This window comes from Ambystoma mexicanum, chromosome 5p, assembly GCF_040938575.1.
Source record: "Ambystoma mexicanum isolate Mex_15411 chromosome 5p, UKY_AmexF1_1, whole genome shotgun sequence".
NCBI lineage: Eukaryota > Metazoa > Chordata > Amphibia > Caudata > Ambystomatidae > Ambystoma > Ambystoma mexicanum.
Genome location: NC_090930.1, coordinates 822775330 through 822795590, shown reverse-complemented (window position 1 = coordinate 822795590; position 20261 = coordinate 822775330).

Sequence of the window (20261 nt, the reverse complement as noted above, 5' to 3'; positions counted from 1 at the left end):
CTCCCTGCTGTTGCCCCCCACTCCCCGCTCATGCCCCCTGTGTCCCTGCTGTTGCCCCCCACCCCCAGCTCATGCCCCGTGTCTCCCCTGTTCCACCCCACCCCCCGCTCATGCTGTGTCTCCCTCCTTTTCTCCCCCACCCCCTGCTCATGCCCTGTGTCTCTCCCCTGTTCCCCCCACCCCACGCTCATGCCCCGTGTCTCCCCTGTTCCCCCCACCCCCCGCTCATGCCCCGTGTCTCCCTGCTGTTGCCCCCCACCCCCCTCTCATGCCCTGTGTCTATCTCCTGTTACCCCCCACCCTCCTCTCATGCCCCGTGTGTCTCTCCTGTTCCCCCCACCCCCCGGTCATGCCCCATGTCTCCCTGCTGTTGCCCCCCACCCCCCGCTCATGCCTCGCGTCTCTCTCTCCTGTTACCCCCCACCCCCCTCTCATGCCCCGTGTCTCTCTCCTGTTACCCCCTACCCCCTCTCATGCCCTGAGTCTCTCTCCTGTTGCCCCCACCCCCTGATCATGCCCCGTGTCTCCCTGCTGTTTCCCCCCACCCCCCGCTCATGCCCCGTGTCTCTCTCCTGTTACCCCCACCCCCCTCTCATGCCCCGTGTCTCTCTCCTGTTACCCCCCACCCCCCGCTCATGCCCCGTGTCTCCCTGCTGTTGCCCCCCACTCCCCGCTCATGCCCCATGTCTCTCTCCTGTTCCCCCCAACCCCCGCTCATGCCATGTTGTGTTCTCTTTATACATCCCGCCTTCACTTTCCATGGTGGCCATCTTGGTAAAAGATTTTCCTTCCTGCACCGGGACGCCACAGGCGTCCAGGTTTGGGAAGAAAAATCATTTTTTTTACCACCTGGGGTTCCCACTTTGAGGACCTAAGATGCTAGTGGTCTTCATCTATTGAAAAGGATGTTATGGTGACGTTGCACTAATAAAAACCTATGAAATGCAGTAAAAAAAATTGTGTTACAGGGACGTTATGGTTAAGTTGCGCTAATAAAAACCTATGAAATTCTGTGAAAAAACTTTGCTAAAGGGATGTTATGGTTCCAAGTAAAACCAAAAAACCCTTGAAATTCGCCAGTTATGGTAAGCTAAGCAACCATAACTCGCGCCACCACCGTGCACTGCTAAGACTAACACCCACGACATCAAAGATGACATCACAAATGTCATTGATGACATCACTGATGACATCACATGTCTGACTCACTCTTTTTTCTTTTGCTGACATATCTAGGCCACATGGTTTTCTTCAGTAACAGTCAGAAACTAAAACATTTATTTTATTTGTAGACGTATGCTTCAAGTAGGTTCTTACAGTAATTCCCTTAGAGTCCAGTCACATCATATGAAACATATACCTAGGGGAAGACACAAGCTTGAAAGACAACAATCCTTTTTGTGCATAAAGATAATCAATAGACTTATCAGCACTTTCTGATAGTTCTGTTGTTTTTTTATGGCTGTACTTTCCCTGTATATGGTCATATTTGTATACATTGTACTCATACTACTTTCCTTAGGGTCCAATCACATCAAGTGAGACATATACATAGGGTAAATAGCAGCTTTGAAACAGCAATCATTTATTTGCATGAAAATAATCAGTTAGGTTATGAATTGTATCTGCTACTACTTGTGCATTTTTGCTAACTTCACTTTCCCTTTATATACCCATATTGGTATGTGTTCTTGTCTCTTTGTGTTTTGTCTATAGTAATGCAATTATGTAATACATGGGTTTTATTAGCTACTTATTACATATTTCACAGTACACAAAAATCTATTAAGAAAACAATTATCATTTCATTATTCAACATATTAACATTACGAATATTATAACTTCATCTTGTACGCTGCACACAATGCTATGTTTTTGCATGAGTAGCTTAGTATACTAGAAAGAACCCCATAATAGAATGATATTTATATCAATGCATCGTTCAATGCACTAATTAGGGTATGATATTTATTGCAATGATCCTTGACACTTTTTTCGCAACATTATAATAAGAATCCCTTGTACACATATTTCATGAAAAGTACATACACATGTGATGTCATCAGTGATGTCATCAATGACATTTGTGATGTCATCTTTGATGTTGTGGTTGTTAGTCTTAGCAGTGCACGTTGGTGGCGCGAGTTATGGCTGCTTAGCTTACCATAACTGGCGAATTTCAAGGGTTTTTTGGTATTACTTGGAACCATAATGTCCCTTTAACAAAGTTTTTTCACTGAATTTCATAGGTTTTTAGTAGCGTAACTTAACCATAACGTCCCTTTTACAAAGTTTTTTCACAGAATATATATATATATATATATATATATATATATATATATCCAATGAAAAAACTTTGTCAAAGGGACGTTATGGTTAAGTCACGCTACTAAAAACCTATGAAATTCAGTAAAAAAAACGTTTTTAAAAGGATGCTATGGTTTCAAGTAAAATAAAAATAAAAGAAATTTGCCAGTTATGGTAAGCTAAGCAACCATAACTCACGCCACCACTGTGCACTGCTAAGACTAACACCCAGGACATCAAAGATGACATCACAAATATCATTGATGACATCACTGATGACATCACATGTCTAGCCCCTTCTTTTTTGTTCACTGCCATATCTAGGCCAGGTGGTTTTATTTACTGATAGTCAGAAACTTAACATTCAAAAGGTATTACATTTATAGATGTTGCTATTCTACATGTTCTTACACTACTTTCCTTAGAATTTAATCTTATGATGTACATATATAGGGAAAGAAGCAGGCCTGAAACACAGGAATCATTTTTGTGCGTGAATACAATCCTGTAGATTATACACAGTTGCTAATGATAATGCCTCTTGTTTGCTTACTTTACTCTCCATATACAAGCCCCATATTTGTATGCATTGTAGTCTATTTATGTTTTGTGTGTATTAGAAATATGTAGTAAGTGATGCATTATTAGCTACTTAGTACATGTTTCACAGTACGGAACAGTCTCATACAGAAACATTCACTGTTTTATTATATAGCTTTGGAAAATTAAAAATATTGCACCTCTATGGTGTATGCTGCAGCCAATACCTACATTTCTGTATGATTAGGTTCCTGTACTAGAAAGAACACTGCAATGGAATGTTCTTTAGAACACCACATTGCGTAATGAAGTATGTAGTTTATTACACATCTCTCGATAATCCCTGATACTTTTTTGTCAACATTACATTCACAAACCCTTGTATGAAAAGTAAATGCACATGTGATGTCATCAGTGATGTCATCAATGATATTTGTGATGTCATCTTTGATGTCCTGGGTGTTAGTTTTGGCAGTGCACGGTGGTGGCGCGAGTTATGGTTGCTTAGCTTACCATAGCTGGCGAATTTTAGGGGTTTTTCGATTTTACTTGGAACCATAACATCCTTTTACTGAATTTCATAGGTTTGTAGTAGCGCAACTTAACCATAATGTCCCTTTAACAAAGTTTTTTCATTGAATTTCATAGGTTTTTATTACTGCAACTTAACCATAACGCCCCTTTAACAAAGTTTTTTCAGTGAATTTCACAGGTTTTTGAGTGCAACTTAACCATAACCTCCCTTCAACAAAGTTTTTCCATTGAATTTCATGGGTTTTTACCAGTGCATGCTATTTTCCTACAACTTACTAATATCATACTTACCCAATATAGCAATATTTGTGTCCAATTTACAAAGTGTCACTTTAAAACTCTGCCATTTCCCACCTTCTAGAATAATTTTTAACACTTCTGTACACTTTTTGCAACTATTTCAACTAGTTTTGCATCCGCGGACATCTACGAACATCTGACTTCATTGCAGACATTCTGCACAGTGCCACGTGACCATACACTGGCACGCAGCATGATGACGAGTCTGTGAACCCGTCCGCACTTCACGATAAGATCCATGCTTCACGGACAGTTCGGAGCTGCATTTCTACTGATCTAGGAACTCTCAACTTCAAAATTTCCCTTGCAAAGCTCCAACACCTATTCCTACTCATTATCCATTAACAATCTAGTACACAGTACATATTTTTGGCAAAACTGCTAATTATCTTAAAATGGCATCAGCTGTTGCCATTCCTCCTCCCCAAGGGCCACCCCCACTGCTTTAATCAAGGAGCATGGGCTGGAACGGTGAACTGTTTGCAGACTTTCGTGGCAAAAACCGCCCGTTTTTTTGCTTCTTGCAGCCATATTCCATCCCATCCTCATCACCCCAGAGATTATTTGATAAGTTTGACAAGTGCAATGCTGTGTTTTTTAATCTGTTTTTACTGCGATGTCCACGGACACTGGCTGGTGTCCACTAATTCAAGATGGCGGGTGTTTAAAAAAATCTGACGCACCTCACGCTTCACCCCAACCAATCAGCGAACACGTCACATGTCCGCGGACATGACGCAAGCCGATTAGCTAATCGGTGTCCTGTCCGTGGAGCGAGCAGGGAAATGTGTCCGCGGAGTGGACATAGATATCACTCAATTTTTTAGACCTACTTTTTGGTCGTCTTAAAAAAAACTACTGGACGGATTTCCACCAAATTTACAAAAGCAGGCTTTCGGGACCAAGCCGATGTTCCTGCCACAAATTTGGTGCAAATCCGTACAGCGGTTTGAGCTGTAGGCGTGAGCAAAGTTTTTTCTCCGTTCACTCTATGGGAAAAAAAGAAATTTTGGGACCCCCCACCATAACTTTGCCGCCCCCTGGACCAAACCTCACCAAACTTTGCAAAAAAATTCAGAGTGGCCATACATATATATATATAGCCCACTCTGATTTTTTTTGCAAAGTTTGGTGAGGATTCGTCCAGGGGGAGCGAAGTTATAAGCCGCCCAAAAGGTGCTCTGCTCTTCCTATCGAATTAGCAACTTAACCATAACTACATGGCTGCTACTGCAGGCCATGTAATATATATTTATGCAAGTGAAAATGTGTGGATTTGTGGCAATTTATACAATTATACAATTCCACACCGTCTCACCAGTCTGCACCACATTTTGCACATTCACCTGTTAGGACCCTCTGGACATTACTGGATACATGACATCTGGACACCCCACCCTTTTCCCCGGATTTCAGCAACAGTGAAAATGTAGGTGTGGGTTTGTGGCTTTGCGTATGTTCCCTATACAATTCCATACCGTTTCACCAATCTGCACCAAATTTTGCACATTCACCTGTTAGGACCCTCCGGACATTACTGACTACATGACATTTAGACACTGCACTGCTTTCCCTGTATTTCAGAAAAAGTCATTTGTTTATGGGTTTGTGGCTTAGCAGAGCTTTGTTCCTTATACAATTCCACAATGTTTCACCAATCTACACCCAATTTTGCAGAGTTACCTGTACCTATGAGGGAATGAAAGCCCGGGCAATGCCGGGTATATCAGCCAGTCATTAATATTTCCAAAATAAAAGTCATGTTTTTTGGAGGAAAACCAAGTACCCTGCACAATCTGGCCTTTCAGCAACACCGTCTTAGAAAGAGTTGACTCATATGTATATTTGGGCACACTATAATGAGAACACTACATGGGACTTTTCAGTGAACAAGTCATTGATAAGGTTATCTGCTGTCAGAAACATCGCTAATCCATTTATTTTTTTGAATAAAACGGACCTTGGAAATATATAGAAGTAATTTGGTGCCTACTGTATTATATGGTGTGGATGCGGGATTGGAATACTCACAAAGTAGATTTCATTGCATTGCCATGAACATATGGAGGATATGAATAGGCCTACCAAATGCACCCCAGCTGCAACCATAAGATTAGAATTGGGAAATCACTCTCTGTTTAGTCAGGCAATGTTAAGAGAGGCTGCATTATACATAAGGATATTGACAGTATCAACCATCCAGTTTGGTACCTTTTAGGGCAAGTTATAAATTCGGGTTGGAGACCATACGTTGTGTGTTGCTAGCTTTTTTCTTTCGACACCATTAACTGGGAAGTTAGCAGGAACTTGAGCCACAAACAACTTGTTAGCCAATTAAAGTCTAAGACAAGTATGTGGGATAATATTAACAACCGGGAACTGATCCTGACAAAAAATTCTACCGAAGATCTAGTGGTTTCTATATATCTTGTGGGTCAAATGCAGCCATATTTTAAAAAAATCCCTAGGCCAATGGTAAGAAGGTTAATTTTAAAATTATATTTTAGCCATTTAACATTCTTGGCAGCATTAGCATCAGACTGGGATTTGAAAAGAAAATAGAATATGTAGACCCTGCGGTAAGAGAGATAAACTTGAAATAAATAGGCATTTACCACTCCAATGTGAGACACTGTCAGAGTTAAGAGCATTTTATTAAGGTCATTTTGTGCACTGTTTTACCTTTATCGATACGGATGGGTTTTGGATATGCTGCTTAGCAAGCAATCAGGTATCCTTGATTATAGCACTGATGAAGTTTTGGCTGATAATTGATAAGAAACTAACCTAGAATAAATGTGTTATTACTTTAGGAAACCAATGATTTATTAGAACTATCGATACAGGACTATGGCAATGAATTAGGATAATGTCTATTGAAATTGTATCAAATGTTGTATTAGGTACTTAATATTTAATTTGTAAAGTTTAATTTTAAACTGGCATCACACTTTGAATAAAAAATAAAAGATTACAAAAATAAGCTTGCCTTTACCTTCAGGGGGCAACAACATTCTTGGACCCATATGCCCATCAGATATATCAGTTCAGGAAGTGAGTTCAACATTTTCCTTCACAAGGCCATGCCTGATCTGAGCAAAAGAGGAAACGTGGCCTATGTGGATGCTCTGTTGATCAAAAGCTCTAATGTGGAAGAACATCCAACAGAAATCCAATATGTTCTTGCCCAGTTGCAAAACACTGGTGCAAATGTATCTTTTTAGAAAGCACAATAGTGCAAAACCAAAGTGAACTTTCTGGGACATGAAATCACAGCTGAGGGTCTCAATACCCAGAAAAAGAAGGTTGAAGCAATACTGAAATTCAAGAATCCCACAACTCTGTATGAGTTGCAAAGTCTCAGATGACTTAACTAATTATAGTCGAAAATTAATTGAGAACTATACAGAAATCACTCGACTTTTGGTCCACTTATTGATGAGCCGGGTGAAGGGGGACTGGAGTGAAGTACAATCCAAGACAGTAAAGCAATTAAAGAGAACCTGTCACAAGCTCCTTGTTTGTCTTACCCCATCAAGAATAAAGAGTTGTTCTTAGAGACTGGTTTCTCAGATACCTGGTTGACTGCAGTGTTATACCACAGATATTTTAATTGCTCATTTGTACAGTGCTTATACACATTGAAGTGCTTCAAAGCACTTGAGGGCGGGAAGGGAGTAACCAGCATACTAGGCCTGACAGCATTTCTCCTAGTGCAAGTGCATGAAGTGTTTCAGGCGCAACCAAATTTGGGAGGGGAGACAAAGGGGGGGGGGCAAGACAGAACTTACTAGGCCTAGTAAATTCAGGTCATGCACGTGTACAGACGGAAGTGCAAGGGGGGAGGGGATATGACAAAGTCAACAAGGTAATCTCCTACATCAGTAAAACAACTTTAGTAGGAGAAAAATTCAATGATTGTTAGAAAGCACTCCTGGCAACGGTGTGGGCATTGGAACACCACTGCCTGTTTATCCAGGTGGAGCACATCATAGTAGAGAACTCCTATCTCCCATTACAATATCAATTAACCAATAGAATGTGGGCTGCGAATGTCTCTAATGGTAGAATTACTTCTTGGATTCTGTCAAAGCAGGGCTTTTCTGTGAAGGTCAGATACAGCCAAAAAAAGAAGAGCCCATTAGCTCAAAGATTGGCAGACTTACATGACTGTGCTGAAGAACACTGTCTTGAGGATGAAAGTCGAATAACCACTGGTAATATGGAGGCATACCTGGCATCCCTGCACAAGGAATATGAAGAAAACACTTGTTAGGAGATACCCACACTTTATGTGGATGGATATTCCCACCATATTACTAAAGACAAGGACAAATAATTGGTTTCAGGTATTGGGAACATGTGGGTGAATGATCTTACTGAACCCTGTGCTGGTTACAAAATAGGTCCTTGAAGTAGTACGGTGGCAGAGCAGATGGCAGTTTATCAAGCTGTACTCATGGCTGGAAACCACCAACTCACAGAACTGGTGATTATCACTGATTCTGATCATGTACAAAATGGGTTTTTGCAACCCCATTATTGGAAAATCAGAGGCATGCTTTGTGCAAATAATAAACTACTAAAACATGGTAGATTGATCCAGCAAGACTATTAATGATCTGGTGACACCTAATGGAATGATTATCTAATAAAAAAAGATCAAAAGTCATTCCAAGATAGAGAGTCCTGATAAAACTGGAAATGATTTGGCTGATCACTTTACCAAAACTTGCGCTCCAAAGTTCATAGATGCAAAACATCGCCTGGGAGAAATCCAGGTCACGCCAGTGACTGGATCTCATACTTGCACTGACAGTGACGTTTCAGTTGCTCAGTGCAGTAGTGATACTCCTGGTAAAAACTTGATCACTGCGCAAAAGAAAGATCCCATTATTGGGAAATTCTATCATGATCTAAAATACCCAATCCGTTTTCCCCTGACTCAACCAGATTATCAACACCTTTTAGTGACATTTCAGAAAATATTTAAGATTCAAGACAGACTGTTGATGAGGAAACCCCAATCTTGGTACGACCAGGGCGTAGTACCTTCCTCATCCCAAAGTCTGATGTTAAACCATGCCCATGACATGGCTACCGCCGGTCACAGGGGATTTTAAAAGACTCGAGAGATAATGAAAGAAGTTGCTTACGGGCCACAAATGGGCCTGGATATCAATACATATTTAAAAGTGCGTCTTGTGTGTGCTTATTTCCAACCATGTTCTTCCACACAGCAAGCTCCCCTATAGAGGAATGACGTTACAATGACCTGTATTGCAAGTAGACTACATTGGACCAGTAACTAATTATTCAAGAGGAAACAAATACATGTTGATGGTAACCTGACTCTTCACAAATTGGATTGAGTGCCTTCCTCCCGTAAATTGTAGGGCAGAGACAGACGCCACTTTTATGATCAAGCACATCCTTTCTTGCTTTGGTATTCCTCAAAGGATTGAGTCTAACAGAGGTAGTAATTTTACCAGTGAGGTGATGACTAAGATGTGTGAAATTTTAGGAGTGAAAAGAAAACGTGCAATACCTACCAACCAGCATCAAGCTAGAGTGTGGAGAGATACAACGAAACAATTGCGAGTAGATTCAGGAAATGTGTGGTTGATTCTGGACCAAGTTGGGATATCCTATTGCCCTTTGTCATGATGGCCATCCGATCTACACCTTCTTCTGCCATCAGGATGTCTCAATTTGAATGAATGACTTTGAGATCATTGATAAGATCGCTCCCACATCTCCAATGGAGGTCTGATTGAGGAAAAGTGGATCCATTTCAAACAATTGAAAAGCTGTCACCCTCGACCAGTCCTCGACCAGTCTTGAGAATGATTGAGGAGCCATCCGAAGTCAGGATTGAAAGAATTTCTGAAGAATAAAACCTGCAAAACATAAAAAGAAAAGAAGAACCAAGGGCATTTAACTGGTAAGTAACCAAATTAGAGTGCAAGAGAATGACTGGATAAAAATGTGTAATTAACTATCAAAATTTCACGATAGGATGTACATTTTTCCTAAAAGCTGTGTCTCTATGCATTACTAAATCAGCCTTTCTACCGCTCTCTATAGTCAAATAAACAAAGAATTCTTTTCAGGGTTTGAGGGACAGGGAATGATCCTTCCAAGGAAAATACAGAATTGGGAATATCCAGAAAAGACAACTTCAATTCTCCCTCAAAAGGAAGAAGAGATAGTGCAGGAAAGACTCATCCAAGGTTGACCGGAAAGAGTGACTTGACCTCCCCCTTTTGCTGCCTCAAGGAGCAAGGGGAGGATTTCTTGAGAAATCTATGCCGAATAAAAGGAACCAAAGGAAAAAAAGCCATATTTAAAAAAAAAAAACACATGAACTATATCCTGGGAAAAGCATCAGAAAAAGAAAAGTGCAAGGAAGTGTGATGTTAGCAGCACACCTACAACAAGAGTATATGTCAACAGTAAATGAAAAGACCAAAAATAAATATTTCCTGTTACCAGGGAGTATCCAACAACCCTTTGTTAGATGGAGAATAGTCTATTTTGTTTTCTGAAAACACAACATGTACGAGAGTACAAATCTAATTGTGGTCCACTTTATTTCGATTTATATCTGTTTATTTCTTCACACGACTAAGAATCCGTTTTAGAAAATTAAACATAAAATACTGAAAATGTAAAGTTTTGACAGGAGTTTGACTGCAAAGAAAATATTACAATGTGGCCCAGTTGAAAAAGTGACAATTGTGGTGTGGCAAATAATACGACTTTAAATGCTACACTGTGAACAAATGAATAACAAAGTAAAATGGCAATTCCCTTCCCCTGCCCCCAACAGCTAATGAGCTGGGAAATTAATTTCCCAAGAGAAGTGAAACTCAGGCTTTGAAGCTGGATTATAAAACTGAATGATAATTCTGATTCAGCAAAGGACCACATGTTTGCTTTTGTGCTTAGAAACTGGGCCTTGAAAAAAAAAACAAATGCCCTACAAATACAAGGTATTTCTGAAAATGCAAGGCCTGCTAGGGTCTTCTCCTGAAGTAATCAGACATTCTCATCAGCCAGGTCCTCCCAGGAGGATGCTAATCACATTTACTGAGACCTAGAGCCTGGCCTATATGACAGTCACAGGGAGAACTCACTCAAGGGGGCACAGCTATATTAATATGTTGCCCTTAGAAAATGAACTTCAAAGAGCCTTCTGACACTGGTCCCATGACAACCACTCCTCTCAAAGGAGTCATAAATGGCCAGCTCTTAGCCTCAAAGGGAAATACACCAAATGTTCTGTTACCAGGGAGGGAATGGAATGACTTTTTATGTTGTGATTTATCCTATTACATGTACATCTCCCAATTCATAAACTCACCCACTCATTCTAAAGGCTGCATCCTTGATGGGATCTTATCAGCACATGCCCCCATCATCATTTCCAACTTAGACCCATCCCTCGTCTGACCACCTCCTCAACCACTTCAATCTTTCATTGACCAAACCCATCACAAGCCCAACTACTACAGCCTCCACTATAACGTCTGCAACACATGTGATTTGAACCTCACTCATAGCCTCGCGCAGCTCCCATCCCAATCTCAAACCACACGACAGGAGACATTGCTAACCCATTCCACTTCTGTCTGCTCCAGACCCTTGATTTACATGCTCCGCTCATAACCAAAACCCCCAAACCTCTCAAACCTAATAACTGGTTTTCTGAGGAACTTATCTGCTTACGCAGGGAGAAAAGAGCCCTAGAAAAGCTTTACAAAAAACATCCCTTTACTACTAACTGCTCCGCGCCCGCAACCTTAACCAGCACCTATAAAAAAGGGGTTAACAAATGCAAAGCCAATAGTTTCAATGAAAGAATTGCCAATGCTAATTCATACATTAGCGAATTATTTGCTATCATCATAGAACGTAAGACTCACCCATTGCTGCCTCATGCACCGACAAAACCTAGTGTACTACAATACAAAACGTCCTGTCCCAGAAAATAGATCACTAAGATTAATGCCAGTCTTATGCCCTGATGACCCCCCAGTTCTCATTCAAGCAAGTCACACTAGAGCAACAGCAAGTAAATAACACCATCTGAGCCCTCAACCCTTGAACTGTAAAAGAGACCCATGCCTGGCTCCTCTAGTAAAACTTTATGCCACCATGTTAGACCCTATCATCTCTGAATTTTTCAACTCTTCCTTCCTAACAAGGTTATACCCTCCAACATCAAATCCGGCTGGGTCACACCACTGCTAAAAAAAAAAATTCCCTTGACCCTGCCAACCCCATCAACTACCATCCCATCACAACAGACCGTTTCCTTCTCAAAATTTTGGACTGTCTAGCCTACTACCAAGTCCAAAAACACCTTGAACAAAACCACCTGCTTGGTAAAAGGCAGTCTGGCTTCCGTCCCAAGCATTGTACAGAAACTGCTCTGCTGGACTTAAAGATGCAAATTGACTCCATCCACGACTCAGGCAAGCTAGCCATCCTCCTCCTACTTGATCCCTCTGCGGCATTCGACCTAATCAACCATAACATACTTTGTCTCCAACTCAGCCAACATTTCCACTTTTCCCCCAAAGCCTCGGCCTGGTTTAAATCCTTCCTGAGCGATTGCACCACAAATGCATTGCACATGCATTAATTGGTGGCTCTTCAGCTGACCCTGCCCCTGCACCCATGGGCGTCCCTCAAGGATCCTGCCTTTCCCCCATACTGTATAATACATACACTAAACCCCTCTTTGACCTGCTTGATTCTAGGCAAATCATTTACACCAATTTTGCAGATGACACCCGCATTCTCATCCCCATCTCAGGTGACCATACCACTGATACAGCCATTATCAACTCTGTCTACAGCACTATCCAAAACTGGATGGCCACCCACAACCTGTGCCTCAATGATCAGAAAACAAAGTTCCTCATCATTGGCTCTCCACACCGACTCAAATATCTGGATGTTTCCTTCTCCTCTATCTGTATTGATGGCTCCTCCATTCCCTTCCTCAGAAAATAACCTTAGTGGTCCACCTTGAAGCAGACCTAACCATGGCCAGGCCGATTAATTGTCTAGCATCCTGAAATGCTCAGACCACATTACCGCCATTAGACGCAAATCCCACTTGCACCCCATTTCAAAACATTGTCCATTGCTCACAGATGCATCTACCAAGAAGCCCCAACAGTTGCATCTCTATCAATATCCCAGTGTGTTCACTCAGATCTAGAGCGGGCACTCTGCTCACCACCCCACGCTTTAAGAGCAAAAGAGCAGCTGGTATCAGCTTCTGCAAAACAAGGGGGTCTCTCTGCCAGCCAATAAGTCCCAGTTTCAAGAGTCTTACCCAGATTCTGTTGCTCACTATCTCTTTCACAGAGGAGAAATATCCATTACATATCAGTCTTTGTCCTGCCCTGGGGCATTCCAGCAGGAAAATGCCTGGTAATTCTCCTCTGAACAAGAGTAGCGACAGCAACCCCAGGCACACGTTTCAGCCTTGTTGGGGCTCATCAGCAGGGTGGATCTGTGCCTCTCTAAGAGCAGTGAACAAGAGGTCAACATCTGGATTACCTAGTAACTTAGGGTGAGACCCAAAGTTACTTTAATCATGCAAAAGAAGGAGGGTCCTGGGAGTCCCTCTGCTTGCCAATAAGTCCCAGTTTTGAAGGGCTTACCCAGATTCTTTTGCTCACTATCTCTTTAACAGAGGAGAAATATCCATAACATATCAGTCTTTGTCCTGCCCTGGGGCAGTCCAGCACCGAAATGCAAGGCAATTCTCCTATGAACAGGAGCTTCTGCGTCACTGCTTCTGTGCTCTGTAACTCTCTCCCCTCACACATCAGAAATGAACGCTCCTTCAACAAGTTCAAGAAACTGATCAAGACCTGGCTATTTGACAAGTATGAATAACTTTGACGTTGTGTCTGCCTATGCTCTTTGTGTATGCAATGTATCTCTTCCTACTAAACGCAGTGATACCCTTCAGTCTGGGTGTTACAAAAATGCCAAAAATAAATGTTGTAGAAACTTACTTTTTAAATATAAAATTGATCAGGGTGAAAATCTCTATTAGATGTATTTAAAATGATCTTTTTTTATATTTGTTTATTTTTGCAATTTACACACATGTAGATATTTTTCAGAGAAACGTCATATGTTAATGGTTCCTATATCCCGGTGTCTGTGCTGGCTAGGGCGTTAATCTGAGATGGGAATATGATTTTGGAGTAAATGTATCAGACAATAAAAAGAAGAAATCTAGCACACATACATCATAAATCAGAATATAATCCTCGGATTCACCTGCGTGAGAGAAATCTGACAAACTAATTAGTAACATGATCACATGTGAGGAACAGAATGTTTTAGAAAATCACAATTGTTTAATGTAGAAATCGCCAAGATCACTTCCCATCAAATGGGAGAGAAACTGGGTTTAGACGTGACCTTCATTAGACTGCCCTCTTCATTAATATGCCCAATGATTATGAAGAGGATGGTTGTCATGATAGGATAATGTCAGAGGATATGGCAAGGGAAATGTGGACAAGAACACACACTGAATATCTTTGTGTCAAACAGCAGGCACTCAGGAACCAAGATACATGTACACTAAAACCCAGAATGTGCAAGCAGAGAGTGATAAAAATACAAACATATTAAAAAGGGATGTGGGGTAAACACTTAGAAGCTCCTTATTATTACAAAGAATGTTGGCAAGCTCCTCACCCACAATTGCTGTTACAGGCCCGGTCAGTGTTCAACCCACATACAGGACAAGCAATGACAGGATCTGTGAGCTAACACCCTTGATGGTATTGAATAAGGTAATTTAAAGACATTACTCACGAGCATGAGAAATACCACCTGGAATGTCAGCGAGGCCCACAAACTCTGCTGATCAAATAGGGACCCAGAAAGGCTATAACAGCAAATGGAGGATAACTTAATACATAAGACTCCTGACAAGGGACAAGTAGGAGTAGTGCTTAAAAAATAGCAAGGAAAACATAGGCATTCACAACGGAGCTGGATACAACGGCACACTACACCTAACAATCAATAGGGACCAAAGAGAGAATTGCAAGGGAAAACCAGGAACAGACTCCAAGAGACAGTAAAGGAACAGGAGCAGGGAAAAAGGAAGCTACAAGTGCAACACCTCCCTCCTCGCCACCCTGGGAAAATGGTATGAAACAGTACATCTATAAATGAGGGGTGCCTAAAGGATCAAGGTTACAATGCAGAATAAAGCAAAGTCAACGGAAGAAAAAACCAACAGTCAAATGGGCTGAAGAGGAAAAGGAAAGCACTGGAAAGTGCTGACTTCAAAACAGAGGAAGACCGAAAAGGAATCCCAGAAACATAAAATACTAATAAGCACGCTAAATTCGAAATCCAGGAGCAAGAAATAAGAAACTAGGCACTATGCATAAGAAGCAGGATCAAGGGATCGGTCAAACACAGGAACACTGCAACAATGAATAGCGCTGGACTGAAGCGAATTGAAGCTTTTAAAGCTAGCTAACAATCACACACCTCAGGTGTGATGTTTGCTAGCACCTGCAGCCACAGGTGTTCCTTATCATCCACCCAACCTTGTCCTGCAAGGGTGGAGGTGAAGCAGTGAGCAAGGATTACTTGGAAGAGTAGTTTTTTTTAATAAAAAAGCATACTGGCTGCCAAAAACCCAAAATGGATCCGGAAGGGAAGTGAAATGGAAAAAAGAGCATTTGAGCTCCCAAATTAGCAGGGTACTGTGTTTTAGGGTTCACAAGGTAAGCCCAATATGAAACAGTTCCCAAATCATGCCCCCAAGTGGCATGAACGAGAGCAAAGGGAACAAATCATGACAATGGTTTAGTGTGATATCACTTTCGGAACATTATTTGATCACATACAATGACTAATTAGATCAGAGGAAGGATACACAACATAAAGAGAGGGGGTTCTAAGCTATACGAGAGGCCTACCTAGACTTAAAACCCCAGTCCTCCTCCTATGGAAACAAGCTGACCCCATCTTGCTAACTGATGCCCACCTGATACTTAGAGGGAGAATGGAACCAATCTTTAAGACAGTATGCACCTGTCTGTGAGACAGTCAAAAGACATTTTATGTAAGTATAACATTAATGGGAAATATAATGACTAAAGCAAAGTATACCCTAAAGTGGGATAGATTCAATCCTAGCTCTTTTTATTTATGAAAGTACTGAGGGGGGTAAATAAATTGACTGTACATCTTAAGAAATTAGTAAATATTTCAGAAGCATAGGTGCTTCTGGAATTATAGATTTGATAAAAATAGTTTTGATGGTGTGTACATTGGGAAATCCCTGACTCCACCTCTGTGTAAAAGGCAAGCACAGAATGGAAGCCAAAATAATAAGTCACTTTGCACATATCTAGAAACATAATGTAATTGAAGTCATTCTCTGGTTACACCACCAAGAGCTGTGTTACTACTGCTGAACCACCCAAGGCAAAGGGGGAAGAGTTATTAACTGCTACCCATTTTGCCACCTTTAAGTTGCCTATTGCAAATGACAAATGTACACTTTTTTACATTAATAAAATAGAAACACCATTGAAGGAAATCTAGCAAACGTGCAGGTTGAACATGAATTTTCATGTTTGCAAGTTATTTATATGTGGAAATATTAAATAGCCTGTTTTTAAATAGTGTTTACCAGAATGCTGTAGAGATGCTCACCTGTCCATTGGGTAGAGATGAGGTGTTTATTCTAAATCAATATAGAGAGATTTAGATAGGCAGGGATGAACTGATTTCATTTTTAATTTTCATCAAATGAAAGCTTTTTCCTAAACCCTCATACACTTTTCAATGCTTAGTGGATGTGGGCTCACGGTAAACCAAATTTACATATGTCTGTTTTAAAAAAAAGTCTACATTCAAGTTAAATTCAGCAGTAACAATTCAACTGGCCAGTATATGATCATACTTTATTGTAATAACCGTTGACATTGGGATTTCACAGATGTAAGTGTTTACATTTAGATTGGTTTATGTCTAGTTTTTAATCAATGGACCTTCTGTGCAAGACTGTGTGCTTATTGTCCTGAAAGGGGAAAGTGCTGGAGGAACTCAATGCTGTTAAGCAGGCATATCCCAGGGTAATAAAAATAACTGTTTAATAAATAAAAATTGTGCATGCCTGATTTGGGGTGGGTGGATAATTCCCTGGAACTAGATGTCGCCTGACTAAAACATCCCACAATAGTTCATATCTAGGTCTGCTTGCCAATAAAAACCCAAAGCGATTCACTAAGGATGAAAGTAGGATCTCCTGATCTGCTGTGTTGAATGCCGCAGACAGATCAAGCATTACATACAAAGTGATATATCCATTGGCAGCATTGGCAAGATTTCATCCCACAATGTGAGTTTTTCACTTTCTGTACCATGTTTTGGATTAAATGAAGATTGACATTCATCCAACAAGGAATTTGCTTTGACATATTGTTGAAGTTAAAATGTGAAACTGTCCTCAATTATTTTTGAGGGCCAGGGAAGGCTGGACACCGGACAGAAATTGTTAGGATCAATATCGGTTTCTTTAGAAGCAAAGTGATAACTGTTTCAGAGAATCGGGTGCTACACCTTCAGAGAGCGATTTATTAATAAATGCAGCCATATATTTAACAATAGATTCGATTCAGATTTTTTGTTGCTGCTATGGCTGGTAAAGCATATTCAGAGCGACATGTAGGATGCAATTTTCTAAGTAAAGGAAGACTCTCCATCGGACATGATGGGTGAAAATCTAATTTAAATATGAACGGAATTGTGGTGACATTCACTAATGATGCACTGGAAGATGCATAACTCACACAGACAGCTGCCAAATGGGTTGAAATGTTAGCTTGGCTGTCTGTACTTCTGGACATAAAATAAATATTCAGTGCGTTCCAATGCTCCTAGTAGGTGAAGGCACAAATTGACCATGAATTGGATTTTAAAAAATCAGAAACACCTGTAAATGTTTTCTAAGTGCTTTCTCAGCATTACTATTGAAGCCCAGGAGTCTTGATTCCACCTGGACTACTCTTGCCTAACTATGCAGTGCAATACTGATGGTTACTCCCTCCCCCTCTACACTGAGGGCTAACATTGAAAATAGGGGAGAGTTGTATCCTGGCTGGCTCTACACTACAGTTACCATAATTCCTTGCTGCCACTGCCTAGTACATACCAGAGGGATTTAACCCTGCACAACTGCATCCAATCAGCCTCCCTGAAGAATGCTGAGGCATGAAAGCACGCTAGGAGGAGAACATCTTTGGACTGTTTGAGCTCACTGCAGCTGGGACCCAGAGTAGCGCCCCTGCCACGCCTCGTGTTTTGTTTGGACATCTACGTGCAGACTGGGGATCCAGCGGGGCTGCACCTGAGCTATTCTTGCCTTACTTTCGAGTGCCATACTGATGGTTACTCTCTCCCCCTCCCTACTGAGGACTAACATTGAAAATGCGGGAGAGTTGGATCCTGGCTGGCTCTATATTACAGTTACCAGAATACCCTGCTAAACTGCCTGGTACTACCAGAGGGATTTAACCCTGCACACCTGCATCCAATCAGCCTCACTGAAGACTGCTGAGGCATGAAAGCGCGCTAGGAGGAGAACATCTTTGCACTGTTTGAGCTTACTGCAGCTGGGACCCAGAGTAGCTCCCCTGCCACCCCTCTTGTTTTGTTTGCACGTCTGCCTGGAGACTGGGGCTCCAGAGGGGCTGCACCTGGGCTACTCTTGCCTAACTTTGGAGTGCCATACTTATGGTTAGGCCCTCCCCCTCCCCAGTGAGAGCTAACATTGAAAATGCAGGAGAGTTGGATCCTGGCTGGCTCTACATTACAGTTACCAGAATTCCCTGCTGCCACTGTCTGGTACATGCAAGAGGGATTTAACCCTGCACACCTGCATCCTATCAACCTCCCTGAAGATTGCTGAGGCATGAAAACGTGCTAGGAGGAGAACATCGTGGGACTGTTTGAGCTTACTACAGCTGGGACCCAGGGTAGCGCCGTTGCCACCCCTCTTGTTTTGTTTGTTGAGTAGTTTTTCTTCTTTCTTAAGTCCACCAATCTGGGCTGTCCCCTCTGTGCCATGTCATATCCTTCCCAGGAGCTTTCATCTTCTTTTGATTGCTTGAAACTAGCACCACTGAACTATTAGTCCCTTGAAGTAACTGAGATGACTGCAAATAATCCATGAGGAATTGAACTGTGAACAAAGACAACTTTCACATTGCTCTTTGGAATCCATCGGATCCCTCCAACAATCCACTGTTCTTCTTGAACCCGCTACATTTTATCCGTTCTTCAGCTCCTCACTTGTAAAATGATAAAAGGTACATTAGGGTGGGAGATATGCAGTCGTGAAAATACAACACATTATAATCTTATCACTACTCCTGTCACAATTCTCTGTGTGTCACGGGAGGGACAATGCTTGCCTCTGTGTATTTAATAGATTCAAGACTACCTATGCTATAAGCCTGGGTAATCTTAATTCCATGTCACGACCGGAGGTGAGCATTATGCTTGTTCAAAGCTCTTTCACCATAGTCACTTCTGTTAAAATCGGTTTGAGGTAAAACGTCCGAAAGGTAGAATCGTCCAGTCTCGTGACTTCAGGGTGTCTTGGAGACTAGCCTCTGCCATAAAAGCTTTGGAGGGCATGGCACCTCTCAAAAAATGTGCTCCAAACAGCAACACCTCAATACCAGCTAGTGTCACCACCTTTTGCACCCACCTGGCTATAGTTGCTGGTGCTGCCACTTTAAAAGATTTCCTATGCGCTATAAGTAGCTGAGTTATACCTTATGGCCTAATGTCTTCAGTCACCCTTTCATACTCTTTAATACAATTCGCCACACACAGCAGCTTAGTTTCCTAATGGCTGCTGAGTTACATTTCATTCTTTCGCAATGTTAAATACCACACCTTCTGGATAATACACTTTTCTGTCTATTTCTAGTGCTTTCACGTCTGACAGTCTTCTGCAAGACACGAGACAAAGCAGCATTGCCAGTTTTCCTGCTAGCTACTGCACAGACAGGCACCTGTTCACTGGCCCTTTCACAAAGAAATCTAACACTACATTGATGTCCCATGAATACGCATACTTTGGCATCAGTGGTTTACAGAGTTTCACTCCTCTGAGTAAGCGCACCACTGCTGGGTGCTCTCCCACTGGTATGCCCTCTACTCCATCATGGCCCACTGATATGGCCAATCTGTATACCCTTATGGTCCTGAACGCTCTGCCTTCCTCATATAGAGTTGCTAGGAAGTTCTGCACTTGGACTACATGGGCAGAAACGGGATGAACAGCCTGCTGCTTGCACCGACACCATGCAGCGTCATAGCTCCTGAGTGTAAAGGGGTCCCAGGATTCCTTAATAAATCTGGCAGCTTGTCCTGAAATTCCTGGCAGACTTTATCTATGCCCGAAACCTTGCAGACCAGCAACAGGAGATTCCCTGTCAACATCAGAGGATGAAACAGATGTTGCGGAATCGTCTGTGGTAAATCAGAGGAAAGTT